Source organism: Taudactylus pleione, unplaced genomic scaffold (genome assembly GCF_031769625.1).
Source record: "Taudactylus pleione unplaced genomic scaffold, aTauple2 ptg000185l, whole genome shotgun sequence".
Taxonomy (NCBI): Eukaryota; Metazoa; Chordata; class Amphibia; order Anura; family Myobatrachidae; genus Taudactylus; species Taudactylus pleione.
The window spans coordinates 2,518,681-2,534,395 of NW_028284587.1; the positions used below are offsets into that span (position 1 = coordinate 2,518,681).

At 47.6% G+C, this 15,715-nt stretch overlaps 1 protein-coding gene across 4 annotated transcripts in view; it reads right to left on the bottom strand.

The window, feature by feature from the left end:
• KCNJ5 (potassium inwardly rectifying channel subfamily J member 5) overlaps positions 1-15,715 on the bottom strand; it is a 165,500-nt gene that overhangs the window by 86,259 nt on the left and 63,526 nt on the right. The gene's annotated exons all lie outside the window — the stretch shown is intronic.

A 15,715-nucleotide genomic window follows, 5' to 3' on the forward strand; every position in this document is an offset into this window, starting at 1 on the left:
CACACGACGTAGGGAGCTCCGTCGTGCGCATGCGCGAGACCCGGCGAGCGAAGGACTTTCCATCGCTCCGGGTCTCGCACCAAAGGGGGCGTGCTGTCGATGTTGATTGACAGCACGCCCCCTTTGGTGGACGTGCCGGGGGCGTGCCTGCCAGACGGAGGCGTTCCCATGGGAACGCCTACCGTCTGAAGCCGGCCCCACTGACATCACTAGTGATGTCAGTGGGAGTGATTTTGGCTCTGATAGAGCCAAAATCACTCCTGGCCTTGCGGCTGGGAAACCCGACCGCAGGGTTTCCCTCGCAAGTCCGATGATCGCGATGGTCAAGACCATCGCGACCATCTGTTTGCACGCTCGTATATGCTGTGGGTGGTGACCCACAGCTATTCGAGCGTCCAGGAGGACGCTCCATATTAATGGAGGAGGGCCCTGATTCAGAGCGAACGCTCTGGTCAGAGCGTCCGGCTCTGAATCAGGGCCATAATTCATAATAATCTCTTAAATCACTAAACTTCCCATTGGAAGCTTTCAGGTCAGTAATAAAAACACCAATATTGAAACGGTTTATTTTGCCGATTTTTGCCCGTCTCAATTTTTAATTGGTTGAAGATGTCTAACGTTTGTATCATTTAGGGCAAATACATTGGCTTTTGTCATATATGGTTAGTAGTTTCCATACATGGAACCAGAAGTAAGGAACAACAGTAATCTACAGAAAACATCTCGTAATATCTACAACATAGGCCCGTGTTCAATTTGAGGCGAAAAGCCGGAATCCGCGGAAAAGTTTCACCGATGACGTCATTTCGCCAGGCGGAAAAGTATTGCCGTATTCAATTTGAAAGACTATCCGCATAGGCGGAACGTCAATGCAATATAATAGGCGGAAAAGTTTCGCCTATGAATAGCAGGCGGAAAAAAGTGCAGAATTGGGGTTTTGGGGTGCAACGTTGCAGGACCCGTGCAGCCTTCAGACAGTCCCCCAAAGGTAAACTGTAAATAAAATAAAAAAAAATGTAAAAAACATTTAAGAACACCCCAAAAAAATCACTTTGAATTTGGGGGCGAAAAAAAAAAAAAAAGTTGGGGGACAAAGTTAAAAACTAGTGAACTATACTCTGGGGATCCCCAAGTACGCCCCAAGTGTTTTTTTCATTGCAGGGGCTTGCGGCAGGTGGATTTTTCACGATTTTTTCAACTTAACTTTAGCAACTTTAAAATATGCTGGCCCCCATTTTCAAGTACCCCAAATTTGCTGGGATAACTTATTTTCTGCAAAAAATACTCCTGAATACTATTCTGCACCACTTATACAAAAACGCTATTTAGCAGCTATTGAGCCCGTTTAAAAACAGCAAATACCTTCAGCAAGCCAAATCGGGGGGTACCATAGTGAACCCCATGTCAGAGCATCTTTTGGGGGGTGTCAGGATGATTTCCCCAAATCTGACAGGACTTTCCGCTTGTTTAAGTTTCGCCGGGTCCTGTTTTCGTCTACTTTCAAATTAAATACGGGGATACTTTTCCGCCTACAAAACACGCGATGTAGGCGAAAAGTCCAGGAGGCGGAAAAGTATGGCGGGTCCGCTCAAATGGAATGCGGCTCATAATGTCTACAATAGCTAGAAACAAGTCATGCGTGCTCTAATCTGTCTGCGGACTAGAAGCGCATTTTCCGGGTCCATCATACACATGCAGTACATGGAGTAGTTGAACGTTGCACATATTGGCAGGACTTCATATTTACTTCTTCATTTATTTTTCAGAAGCTACACCTAAAATCTGTATCACGCCAAAAAAATTGCTATAGCTACCAAAAGAAACAGCTGCTGAAAAGGGGGAGGTAGGCCCACCATTCTGCGCTCTGATAAAAAGAAAAACCTCTCTGAGATAGCGCTATAAATAGTCTCCCAGCAGGTCAATAGTAACAATAAAAAAAAAAAAAAAACAATAAAAAAAACTTTCCTTTTAAAAATATTAGGAGTTGGCAGAATAACAACCATATAGTTGGATTAAAAAAATAATATTAATAACATTCCGGCTGGCTCTGGAAGCGGACGCTGTGCCCATAACTGTACGCAGCGTCAGCTTCCCCCTGACCAACGTGAAAGCATTCTACAATTGTCCCGGGAATATAACTCACAGGGACAGCAGTTACTGAAGCCGCGGTCCCTGCAAATTCCCCTCTGTACAAAGCGAGGATATTTTCATTAAAAACAAAATGATCTCCCGCGATATGGATACTGAATAATCGGGGCAGTTCCGCAATTAATAGCACATAGACCCCTAAGTGTTTCACAGATTCATAAAATTCTCCATGGGAATATGGGACTCTAAACTCTACACAACAGTTGAGACGATTCGAGGAACAATGCAATGTAGTTGCATGCAGTATGTAACGATACATCGCTCTGCCATGCGCCAGATTGTTCAGTGTAGCGTGCGCAATGTTTCGCTACATCGGTCAATGGTTTGCAGCACCGTCGTATGGTGGGTGTGTACACAGCTTTAGACCATTGTCTACTCAACACAACAATGACACTGCCTGGGCGAGAGTTGTTCCGGTCTATTATTAATTAAATATTTGGTTGGTCAAAGCAAACATGTTGGAAAACCAAACCAGTTGGGGACTGCCATGTTTAGCATATTTTTGCGTTGCTCGATTATAGTTTGCTAGCATAGACCAACCAGTGGTTAGGTTGGCTGGTTTGTAGGATCATCATGCAGTGTGCTTGGCATACACTGCCAAGTTTTTCATCAGATCAAACCAATTGAACGATTGTCTGACAAACTAATGGACTACAAACACTGACAGACGTTTTCTCAGCTATGTCCAGTATTCTATCTCTAGAGATCTTTTGTCACAAATATTGTCTCCCCATACATTCATCAGATTAACGTTTGATTCCCAAGTATATTTAAGGACTGGCAAAAGAAAATAAATTGCCAATTCTTAACACGCACTAGTGTTTTCAGCTTGGTGCAGGAGGTTACCCCAAAATCAGTGGGATATGGAGTAACCAGCACTAGGTTTTGCTAGCCTGGGCTGGTGGAACATAGAGGGAAGACCCGCAGTGTGGGGACCCCCATTCCAAACAGCCCCAGGCCAGTAGGCACCAGGGCTGACTTCCCTGGGGTGGGGTGGGGGGGTCAGTCTGCAAATAATGCGCACCCCTCCTTCCTGGGTATAACAATCCCTGAAGCCATTAACACTAGGGCTTTCCAAATGCCCAGTGGGTACAGGGTAATAAGTGTGGAAATATTTTTTTTAATTCAAGCACTTCATCCTTGGTGCACTACAGGTACCAGAATGTCTGGGTGCCAAAAATGCCCGCCGGGGCATGCTTGCACTGGGAGAACTTTAAAGAAATGAATTCCTAAAGTGGATCACGAAAATGATGTCTTCCAGAAAGACATGATAAATGTATTGTTTTATCATATTCTACAGAATTATGGTCATGCTGATGAGCTCCAGTTGGGGTAACCTGGAACGTAAAGACTAATTATTCTAAACATAGAAAACATATCAGTGGCCTAACTATATGTACATAATTACATAATCGCATGTAGTTTGTAAGCAGTTTAAAATGTCAAAAAACAGTCAATATTTACACTAGGTCACAGCAAAAGAAATAGGATACGTGGGAAAAAAACTCCCTTATTCAGATGAAATCGTGCATACATAAATAAACCTTTCAGCCAGCCTCGTACAGAACTGCGCACTCTGGCTAGAGAACCTCCACAAGCTATAACCCTGTGTTTACAACTAAAGTACACTAATGCTGGGAACACACTTAACGGTGTGTACCCAGCGATGTGACGGACGATGGGCTGACATATCGGGTGGCTGGTACACATTATACCATCCGGTGCCCGACCACCCGATACGTCGCACCAGCCGCATCCTGATGCATGGGGTCATCAGCCGGATTGTCAGATTGAGCTGCATGTAGGGCCGACCTGATGTTGCGACTGACGACCAAACGGGAACGCGCATGGGCCGACAGAGTGCGTACACACTAGCTGATTTTAACGACATGTCGGCCCGATCGTCGAATCGGGCCAAATATTGTCTAATGTGTACAGAGCTTAAAAGTTGCCGTCAGTAACTCTCAGTGAAGGTTGTACAGTATGGTGAGACTCCATTGGCTCCAGGACACCTGCAGGGGGAACTGGCTGGGGAGAAGTCGAAATATTTTTTCCCTAACAGTTCTTAATCTGCTGCTGGGGACCCTTTCCTGATGCAATGGAGAAGACAGGAATGGGGTGCCAAGGAAAGCATTACCATTCATAACACAGTGCTGGACTAGCCTAGCACCCCGTCCCCTATCTCTAAGGGCAGGCTCAGGCATGAGTATTAAGAAGGTCCGGACAGTCAGCATGGCGCCATATTTGAGACACAACCCACTTATCAGAGCGGTTACTTATGGAGCGGCAGAGTCATGTGGCACGAGAACAAATGTGCTCCAGGCTTTCAGCTTGGTAGGTGGTGACAGACACAGGTCCACTTACTCTGGCTTTCCAGAACCAAATGTGCAGCATAGGGACAGGTGAGTAACCTTTCCCAGAACAGTCATCAGCTCTGACATTCATTGACAGAGCCAATGTCTGAGCTCACTCACACTGCTATGCTGTCTCTCTAACCTGTACTCCACATGCCAAGTGCTATGTTACTTTGTGTGAAGTACTGTGCGGGCACACGGAACATAGTGTACTGTGGATACATATGTTGGGTTTCTTATGTATGGTTTCTGATTAGCAGTTTTTTCTAATTAAATGTCATTATATAGAAACTTCCTTCTGCCCTCATTGTGCCCCATTCTTATTCTGGTTTGTACAATGGCTTTAACACCCCATCTGCCACACTCCCCCCTACCTACTCCCTGGCATCTCACCTGCCACACTCACCCCTACCTACTCCCTGGCATTCCATCTGCCTCCTTCCACATTTCTGCAGCCCAATACCCCATCATACACACTCCTGTTCCTGCTGCCAGACCCATTCTACATAATCCCCCATACTGCTGCCCGACACCCCATTACTCTCCCCCTTCCTGCTTCCCAACACCCATCTGCTACACTGTCCCCTCCTGCTCCCCAACACCCATCTACTCCCCAACATCCATCTGCTACACTGTCCCCTCCTGCTCCCCAACACCCATCTGCTCCCCAACACCCATCTGCTACACTGTCCCCTCCTGCTCCCCAACACTTATCTGCTACACTGTCCCCTCCTGCTTCCCAACACCCATCTACTCCCCAACACCCATCTGCTACACTGTCCCCTCCTGTTCCCCAACACCCATCTACTCCCCAACACCCATCTGCTACACTGTCCCCTCCTGCTTCCCAACACCCATCTGCTACACTGTCCCCTCCTGCTCCCCAACACCCATCTGCTACACTGTCCCCTCCTGCTCCCCAACACCCATCTACTCCCCAACACCCATCTGCTACACTGTCCCCTCCAGCTTCCCAACACCCATCTGCTACACCGTCCCCTTCTGCTCCCCAACACCCATCTTCAACACTGTCCCCTCCTGCTCCCCAACACCCATCTGCTACAGTGTCCCCTTCTGCTCCCCAACACCCATCTTCAACACTGTCCCCTCCTGCTCCCCAACACCCATCTTCTACACTGTCCCCTTCTGCTCCCCAACACCCATCTTCTACACTGTCCCCTTCTGCTCCCCAACACCCATCTGCTACACTTACCCCTCCTGCTCCCCAACACCCATCTGCTACACTGTCCCCTTCTGCTCCCCAACACCCATCTTCTACACTGTCCCCTTCTGCTCCCCAACACCCATCTTCTACACTTACCCCTCCTGCTCCCCAACACCCATCTGCTACACTGTCCCCTTCTGCTCCCCAACACCCATCTTCTACACTGTCCCCTTCTGCTCCCCATCACCCATCTTCTACACTGTCCCCTCCTGCTCCCCAACACCCATCTGCTACACTTACCCCTCCTGCTCCCCAACACCCATCTGCTACACTGTCCCCTTCTGCTCCCCAACACCCATCTTCTACACTGCCCCTTCTGCTCCCCAACACCCATCTTCTACTCTTACCCCTCCTGCTCCCCAACACCCATCTGCTACACTGCTCCCCAACACCCATCTTCTACACTGTCCCCTTCTGCTCCCCAACACCCATCTGCTACACTGTCCCCCTCCTGCTTCCCAACAGCCATCTGCTTCACTGTCCTCTTCTGCTCCCCAACACCCATCTTCTACACTGTCCCCTTCTGCTCCCCAACACCCATCTGCTACACTGTCCCCTTCTGCTCCCCAACACCCATCTGCTACACTGTCCCCTTTTGCTCCCCAACACCCATCTTCTACACTGTCCCCTTCTGCTCCCCAACACCCATCTGCTACACTGTCACCTTCTGCTCCCCAACACCCATCTGCTACACTGTCCCCTCCTGCTTCCCAACACCCATCTGCTACACTGTCCCCTTCTGCTCCCCAACACCCATCTGCTACACTGTTCCCTCCTGCTTCCCAACACCCATCTGCTACACTGTCACCTTCTGCTCCCCAACACCCATCTTCTACACTGTCCCCTTCTGCTCCTCAACACCCATATGCTACACTGTCCCCTCCTGCTTCCCAACACCCATCTTCTACACTGCTCCCCAACACCCATCTACTATACTTCCACCTTCAAAATAACAAATCACTATTCCCCAAGTCTGGATGATTGGTAAAAGTTACCCCTTATGAAAAATTATACAAAACAAAAAGAGCTTGTTAAAGGAAATATTAGAGGAGCATGACTGGTGGATCACTTTTGAATGAAAGTGCAGAATGTTTAAAAAAAACAAAAAACAATGTACCTGTTAATGGCGTATCAACTCCCAGCTTGCACTGTACCAAAAGCAACAACTAACACTTCCTGCACCCCTAGGAGCGGTGACTGTGAAAAATAGACAGCTGTTGAACGGTTGTGCTGGTATGATTATGCTTTGGACCTCACAGGGTCACAACAATAAAGCTGGACACGATTGGTGCACAGTACAGAGCGGACAGCAATACATGTGAAAGGTATGCTTTTACTTTTTCCGTCACTTACTGTCATTTTTTTTCAGGCAACAATGTCACTCTCTCCGTCGTACCGTTCACCACCACCTATAATTAGAATAAGATAGGACAACTGTCTTTCTCTGACCAAAATTTACAGGAGGAGCGTGTTCAGTGTCGCTCACCAGAGGATAAACCGCTTGACATTGGGCCAGATTCATTACGGAATGCTACTGCGATGGCTGCTGGGATTATGCACACAGGTCTGCTGCGACGATATGCTAATGATAGCAATCGCAAAGCTATTATAGAGATGCCCAAAGCCAGCATAGATAAGCCCACTACCGCTTTCACACATCCGTAATACTTTGCAATCCTGCGTATACATCGGGAATATAGAGTAACATCGGCTCCTCACGCACAATTACAACCTTACTCAGAAATTGCTAACCTCGCCGCACGCAGTGAGAACACAAGCTGCGTATGCCATGGCTACTTTATTCATGCCCATGCAACTGCGTTCAAACGGACAGACAAACCTTTGTTTCTCCGACCACTCCCCCATCAACACCCCAAAACGCTGGAGTCCTGTCCATCTGTTTGTGATGGCTTTGTATCTGCGTAGTTGAACGCAGAGCGATCGCAATGCTTACACGCACACTACGATGCATGCGCAGTATGAAACAATCGGCCGTCTGCATACGCTATCGCAATAGCGATCCTTGCTGAATCAGGTCCATTGCTTGGAAATCTCGTAACACAAAACCATTATTTGAATAAAGTACAATGTTGGCACACTGGCCCAACCTAGAGAGAGTAGCCCCTTCAGGTACTAAGCTGGCATGCGTGGCACTTCAAAAGCTACAATTTTGTTGTATCCCATATAACTGGCTGTTTACTACCGATTCCCCCATCCCCATACGCCCACAGAGGAACAAACACAGAATGCATGAATGCTTAGGGCAGAGGTTCCCAAACGCGGTCCTCAAGGCTCGCCAACAGTTCAGGTTTTAGAGAAATCCATGGCTGAGCACAGGTGGTTCAATCAAAATGACTTACGTACTAATTAAGTCACCTGTGCTCAACCATGGATAGCTCTAAAACCTGAACTGTTGGGGAGCCTTGAGGACTGCGCTTGGGAACCTCTGGCTTAGGGGCATATTCATTAATTATTGGGACATGGCTCCGATAATTTCTTATTGCCGCAATAAGAAATTATAATTAAGGATTGCCGGAATGTATGAAAACACCTGAAGGACTGGGAGCTTGTCCCTGTGATGTGTAAGAAGTAAAGTGATTGATCGGGGGGGCGTGGCCCGCGGTGGCCATTTTCCCATCGTTTGCGCATGCGCGGTACAGGGAAAATGGCCGCCACGGCCATTTTCCCGGTTACCTTGTGCATAAACTATAGACTCTGGGCACTCTCTAGTGTCCAGAGTCTATAACTCTGGCGCTGGCCGCACACAGCTCAGTGCGCTGCCAGCCGCCGGGGGAGAGGAAGGGGTCCGTGTCGGAGACTGCACATGGGCCCCCTCCTCTCTAAAAATGCCCCTGTGTGGAGGGGCATTCCCACCGGGATTGCCCACACTGTAATCCCCAGTCACGTTCATGTTGACTTACCAACGCCTCCATTACAAAGCTCCCATATCTCTTCACTGCTGGTTTTCTCCTCTCATCACATCTGTTATTCTATATAAGGCAAGAATGGTGAACTCTCTACAACAGATTATTCAAGATAATAATGCTTCTGCCCAGAGGATTATCAGCAAATTTGTGTATTTGCAGGTGGACATTCTCGCTCCTTGCTGTATCCCTTGGAAGCCTTGGGCGGAAGTTGAGGTGTCTGAATCTCCATTCTCTGATCCTGCAGCTCACACTCCATTTGTGGAAAATCACTTCATGGAATTCTCCTTCCCTAGGACTGTGCTTCTCCCTGAATTTGATAAACTGTGTTAATCCTATGGAGTGTGCCGTGGTTCCAGGATTTGCCGCTGTTAAATACATTCTAATGTGCTTTTCTGTTTATTATCGGGTGTGTTGGGACCGGACTGCTCCTTATGTTACATTCTCACAGGAGGCCAAAGCATGGCCGGATTGCTATGCATTAGCCTATTATTTTGCCTGATCATTTGATGTATGCAAGTTGTTATTAAGATAAGACCTGCCCTAGTTTATTCTGTAATTACCCAGTCATTTGCATTATGTCTATATATATATCCTCTTAGCCACATATTTGTATGTCATTTACTATTTGTGATTATTTTACTATATTTAGTTATATTTAAATATCTGTATATAAATTATTATATTACACATGACTCCTGCTCTGTCTAGATATTTGTTTTTTGTGTATATTATTGTGGCTGTTTCAGAGCTTTTTTCCATTTTATGGGATCACTTTGCGTGATTTGGTAAAGATCAATTCTTTGTTTAAGCACCTCAGTTATACAGAATATGTTTGTTTCTAGTCTACTATCTTTGACGATTTCTGTATATATATTTTATTGTACACTTTCCCCTTCTGCTCCCCAACACCCATCTGCTACATTGTCCCCTTCTGCTCCCCAACACCCATCTGCTGCACTCACCCCTTCTGCTCCCCAACACCCATCTGCTACACTGTCCCCTTCTGCTCCCCAACACCCATCTGCTGCACTCACCCCTTCTGCTCCCCAACACCCATCTGCTACACTCTCCCCTACTGCTCCCCAACACCCTCTGCTACACTGCTCCCCAACACCCATCTGCTACACTTCTCCCGTCTGCTCCCCAACACCCATCTGCTACACTGCTCCCCAACACCCATCTGCTACACTGCTCCCCAACACCCATCTGCTACAGTGCCCCCTCCAGCTCCCCAACACCCATCTGCTACACTGCTCCCTCCTGCTTCCCAACACCCATATGCTACACTGCCCCTTCTGCTCCCCAACACCCATCTGCTACACTGCTCCCTCCTGCTGCCCAACACCCATATGCTACACTGCCCCTTCTGCTCCCCAACACCCATCTGCTACACTGCCCCTTCTGCTCCCCAACACCCATCTGCTGCACTCACCCCTTCTGCTCCCCAACATCCATCTGCTACACTGCTCCCTTCTGCTCCCCAACACCCATCTGCTGCACTGCTCCCTCCTGCTTCCCAACACCTATATGCTACACTGCCCCTTCTGCTCCCCAACACCCATCTGCTACACTGCTCCCTCCTGCTGCCCAACACCCATATGCTACACTGCCCCTTCTGCTCCCCAACACCCATATGCTACACTGCTCCCCTCCTGCTCCTCAATACCCATCTGCTACACTGCCTCTACAGCTCCCCAACACCCATCTGCTACACTGCTCCTACCGCTCCCAAACACCCATCTGCTACACTGCACCTTACTGCTCCCCAACATCCATCTGCTACACTGTCCCCAACACCCATCTGCTACACTGTCCCTACTGCTTCCCAACACCCATCTGCTACACTGTCCCCAACACCCATCTGCTACACTGTCCCTACTGCTCCCCAACACCCATCTGCTACACTGCCCCACTCTTGCTCCCCAACACCCAACTGCTACACTGCCCCTACTGCTCCCCAACACCCATCAGCTACACTGCTCCCTATGCTTTTTGGAGCTTGGTATATTTCACAATTTATCAGCCCCCATAGAAACCTAAAAGGGCCGCTTTTGCAAATGAAAATGGATGGACCACGGCAGATATCAGAGATATCGGTTACGGCCTCCCATTGTTAAAATATACTAGGTATCCCCGAAGATAGTCTGTTTTTGTGGGGGGGATGTTGGTTCCCGCAAAATTCACCTGATAAATGTTCCCCTAAATCTGGATGGAAGGTGAGTAATTTGAATTTTGCAGGTGTTAATGTCAGTAAGTAATGAGTGGCACAGATACTCTGGACCTGATTCAGACCCGCTCGCTAGGATGCGTTCGCTCACAGCCGGCCAATTTTCGCATTGTGCGCATGCATTGCAGTGCGCGTGCGCAAACCAGTGCGAGAGATCGGGATGCGGTCCCTCGCTGCGCATAGACAGCCCAGCAGAGTGAGTGACAGGAGAAGCAGTTTGTAGGTGGTGACAGGGGCTGGCCATTATAAACGGGGGAGTGGAGGTGCAAACGCAGGCGTGCCTGAGCATCTCAACGCCGTTTCAGAGGCGTACTTAATTAAGAGGCAGCGTCATAGTACACGTCACCTGGTTGGTTTTTACACTGAAGTGCTCGCAGAGCTTGCGGCAGGGTATGGTCAACCTCAAGCGCTGCGATCACATCCGATGTACCGATGGTTGCATACACTTCCTGGAGATGACGTGCGCAAGTGGGCGTCTTAAGACAGTCTAGTGGGCCTTTGCATGCACAAAGTGATCGCACGCCAAGACATAGTGGGCGATCGCCTGCCTTGCTGGGTGTGTGCCGGATTTGCATAGGCTGGGTGCGAGCGTACGCATCTAACGAGCGGGTCTGAATCGAGCCCTCTGTGCTCTATCACCGGCATAGAAATTACTACCAACACCACCCCCAAGAGAGAACGTACTTAACATCTAAAAAGGTCCACAAAGTAACTGAGCCATACAGATCACAAGATGTGTCCGTCTAAGTATCATCAGGTACACTTACTGTAGGAGGCTCATATTTTTAACCATTTGCTTTGCATGCAAAATTTGCACTTGCTATTAGGGATCAATAAAACCTCTATAATCCGGCAGTAACAAGCCTCCTTTTTGTGCATTATTTTTATTTTTGCTCACACACTCACACAAAACTCCAATATAAGCACAAGCAGTGAAGAAAGCACCTACCAGCTCCAGCAGGGCATTTGCTAACAGCCAATTACCAGCGGTTAGGAGTTCAGCTGCAAGAGGGAGAAGAAACTAGGAGGGAGAGTCAGGAGAGACAACGATTGGAATCCCAATTGCGGTGACAACGTTATATATGAATTAAACAAGTTTTATGATAAAAGTACAAAGATTTTTTTTTTCCTCTGTATCACAAAAGAATAAAACACATTAAAAATAGAATAATCTACATAAACCCAATATGATACTAGAGTGATATATCCATTTCATGAGACGTTTTTTATTTTTTATTTTTAGATGAAATGGCTGTTTATTTGACAAAATAACAAAATCACTATTCCCCAAGTCTGGAGGATTGGTAAAAAAGTCACCCCTTGTGAAAAATTAGACAAGTATTAAGAGGAGCATGACTGGTGGTGGTACACTTTTGAGTGAAAGTGCAGAATGTTTAAATAAAAATAAAAAAATGCACTGCACCAAACGCAACAACTAACACTTACATCCTCTACAAGGCCTTGTTGTAAAGGTGGAGATGGCCGTGGAAGCGCCAGAAGCAAAGACCACCACTTCCTGCACCCCTAGGACCCGTGACCGTGGTTTGTCAATACATGTTAAAGGTATGATTTACTTCTTCCGTCACTTACTTGTCCCTTTTTCAGGCAACAAGGTCAAACTCTCCCCCTTACCATTCAGCACCACCAATAATTAGAATTCGGATAGGACGACTCTCTGTCTCTGACCAAAACGTACAAGAGGAGCGTGTTCGGTGTCACTCTCCAGAGGATAAACCTCTAGACATGGTTTGGAAATCTCGTGACACAGAACCATTATTTGGATGAAGTGCAATGTTGTCTCACTGGCCCACCCTAGAGAGTAGCCCCTTCAGGTACTAAGCTGGCATGCGTGGCACTTCAAAAGCTCCAATTTTGTTGTAGCCCATATAACTGATTGTTTCTCCGTGGGCAGATGTGGATGAGGGAATCGGTAGTAAACAAACACAGAATGCATGAATGCTTAAGGACATAGGGCCTCATTCAGAGGCGGTCGTAGGATGTAAGCGGTCGTTCTGAAACAGGGCGGCCGCTTGCATCCTGAACGGACGCCTCCATGTCGGTCGTTAGGCTGTGGGATAACACCCACAGCTCTAACGACCAACAAGGGTGATGGTCGCGATGGTCAAGACCATCGCGACCATCGGGGCTTACGACGAGACCCTAAGGTAGGGTCTCGTCAACCTTAAGCCCCAGGGAGCTTCCTGCTCTGATCGAGCAGGAAGCTCCCCACTGACATCACTGATGTCGTCAGTGGGACCGCCCCCAAACGGCAAGCGTTCCGACAGGAACGCCTCCGTTTGGCCAGGCATGCCCCCGGCCCGCCCAGCAAACGGGGCGAGCTGTCACTCAACATCGACAGCTCGCCACGTCTGCTACGAGACCCCTAACGATGGATCACCCATCGTTAGTCGGGTCTCGCGCATGCGCACGACGGAGCCGGCTCCGTCGTGCGCATGCGCTGTGGGGCAACATCGAGTCAGTCGTGAGCGCTCACGACCGACTCTGAATGAGCTCCATAGTCATTAATTATTGGGACATGGCTCCGATAATTATACATTTCTTATTGCGGCAATAAGAAATTAAGGATCGCCGGAATGTATGAAAACACCTGTAGGGACTGGGGCTCTGATAGGAACTTGTCCCTGCGATGTGTAAGAAGTAAAAGTGATCACTAATGTAATCATTTGACATCCGGGTTTGGGACCCGGACACACTGCAGCACGTGTGGTCTACTCGCTGCTCTTATGCGAGCGCCCATTGTCTGGGAGAGATCCTACGGATCCCTCTCCTGGTAACTTTTGTTTAGCATTCCAGAGCTTGGTAAGTATGACATCTTAGCAGCCCCCAAATCCAAAGGCTGCTGTATAATTCTGCAGGGACAATCGTATTCGTGCATCAGTTGGAGTGTGCACAGAGTGTGCTAAACCCTCAGCAAGCAACGTTCTAGGCAGGGCCGGCTCTACCATTAGGCAGCTGCCTAAGGGCGCCAGGATCTGGGGGGCGCCACAGAGTCTGCCCATCATAATATTAAGGATGTGTCTGAGAGAGACATTCTTGTTGTACTAAATGCAGGTGGCGGCTGTGGAACTAAGATTTATGCCTTCTCACTTTCATCTGATGGGTTGGAAAGTGGGTATTGGTGGCGGTTGGCACCTCAGTAGGCTGCAGTTTTGCCTAGGGTGCCGAGAATCCTTGCACCGGCCCTGGTTCTAGTAGTGTCATTCCAACCATGTACAGAGACTAATATATAAAGCTGTATCCTAGCTCTCCTCCCCTCATACTTAGACCTCACCGCCTACATGTAAGGCGCACAGCCAACGAGCCTACATAGGTCAAGAAGACAATACTGGGTGCAGGGATCTCATTAGAAATAATTGGGTCCCAGAGGAAAAAAAGTTAAGGGCGTCCTACCAAGATCCTGTCACATACACCAATCACACTGCATTGTATTCAAATCAAAGCAGATACTGTACAACTAACAAGGTTATAATAATCTGGTCACAGCTCTTACAATAACTTTTCATCACATCCAGATCACTAAGGATCAGAGAGTGTAGGCGTTACCATCTTACATATTGAACGATTTAAACCCCTAATGCACAGTCATATTAGTAGGTGACCAAAAGTTATGTGAAAGACATGGACAAGCGCACACAAAGCATCACACCCATTAACGCGCACCATCGCCTTTCTAAAGAGGACAAACACAAATGTTTATTCTCTCACAAATACAAATACACGGCTTATATACTGCGGTCTAGGGATCAAATCCAGACCTTCACCTAGGCAGCCAATAGGAACTTCGGATACATGTAACACCAAGGACCATGTTCATATACTTTACAGATCCAGTACCCCCCATCCTTCACTCTCATCTGGGCTCCATTGCTGATGCCTGTAATGTTACACCACTGACCAGGCAAATATGAAATGCAGGACTGCCCATCAGCTCTTATGGAAGACAACAAGCCCAAGAGAATTAACAAGCACCAAGCTAAGAACCACCCCAGCCAAACTAACATCCACTCGTCATTGCGGTCTGATGTGCGCTTTGTAAACTGTGCAATTTGGGAACGTGGTTGAAGCAGAAAAACAAATTCATCTCTTCCATTTGCTCTCTTTCTACAAACCCAGTTCTGCTCCCGCATCGGGCCCCACCCCTCTAAAATATGGGTCGCAATGCGGAGTAGCTCTGGGCACCTCCTGGTACCCTTGATCTGTGCACAGTAGGGTCATACTCTCAACATAGTGTAAGCTCTTGGGGCACAACAAGTTCCAACATGCACACGTGTATCTGAGCATCCTCACACTTGTAGCGACGCAAAAGGGTACAGCCCACAAATAAAGATATAGATGTTGTAATGCCGTACTGAAAATGAAAGAAAACCTTAATAAATAAATAGTGCCCCTGTAGTATAGAAATAAATATTGCCCCCCAGTAGAAAGAACAGTATTGCAGAAAATAAATATTGCCCCCCAGTAGAAAGAACAGTATTGCAGAAAATAAATATTGCCCCCATGTTTACGAATGTATTATCCCCTCCCAGTAAGTCTACGTTACTGTGACATCTAAATGATTAAATTATAATTAGTAGAACTTTACAAAATGTTTTTATTTGCTAGTCTAATACCTGCAATGTAAAAGATGGGAATCCCCGTACCCCAGCTCCCCTGTACAGCAATATATAGCACCTGGGGCAGGATACCACACCTATCATAAGTTTATGGCCTGGCTGTGTACGATGATGAATAAGGAATTTCTGGAGTTGTAACAATTAAATGGTTAAATTAAAACCATTAAATTTATTACTGCCCTTCCCCTCCACCCTCTCCA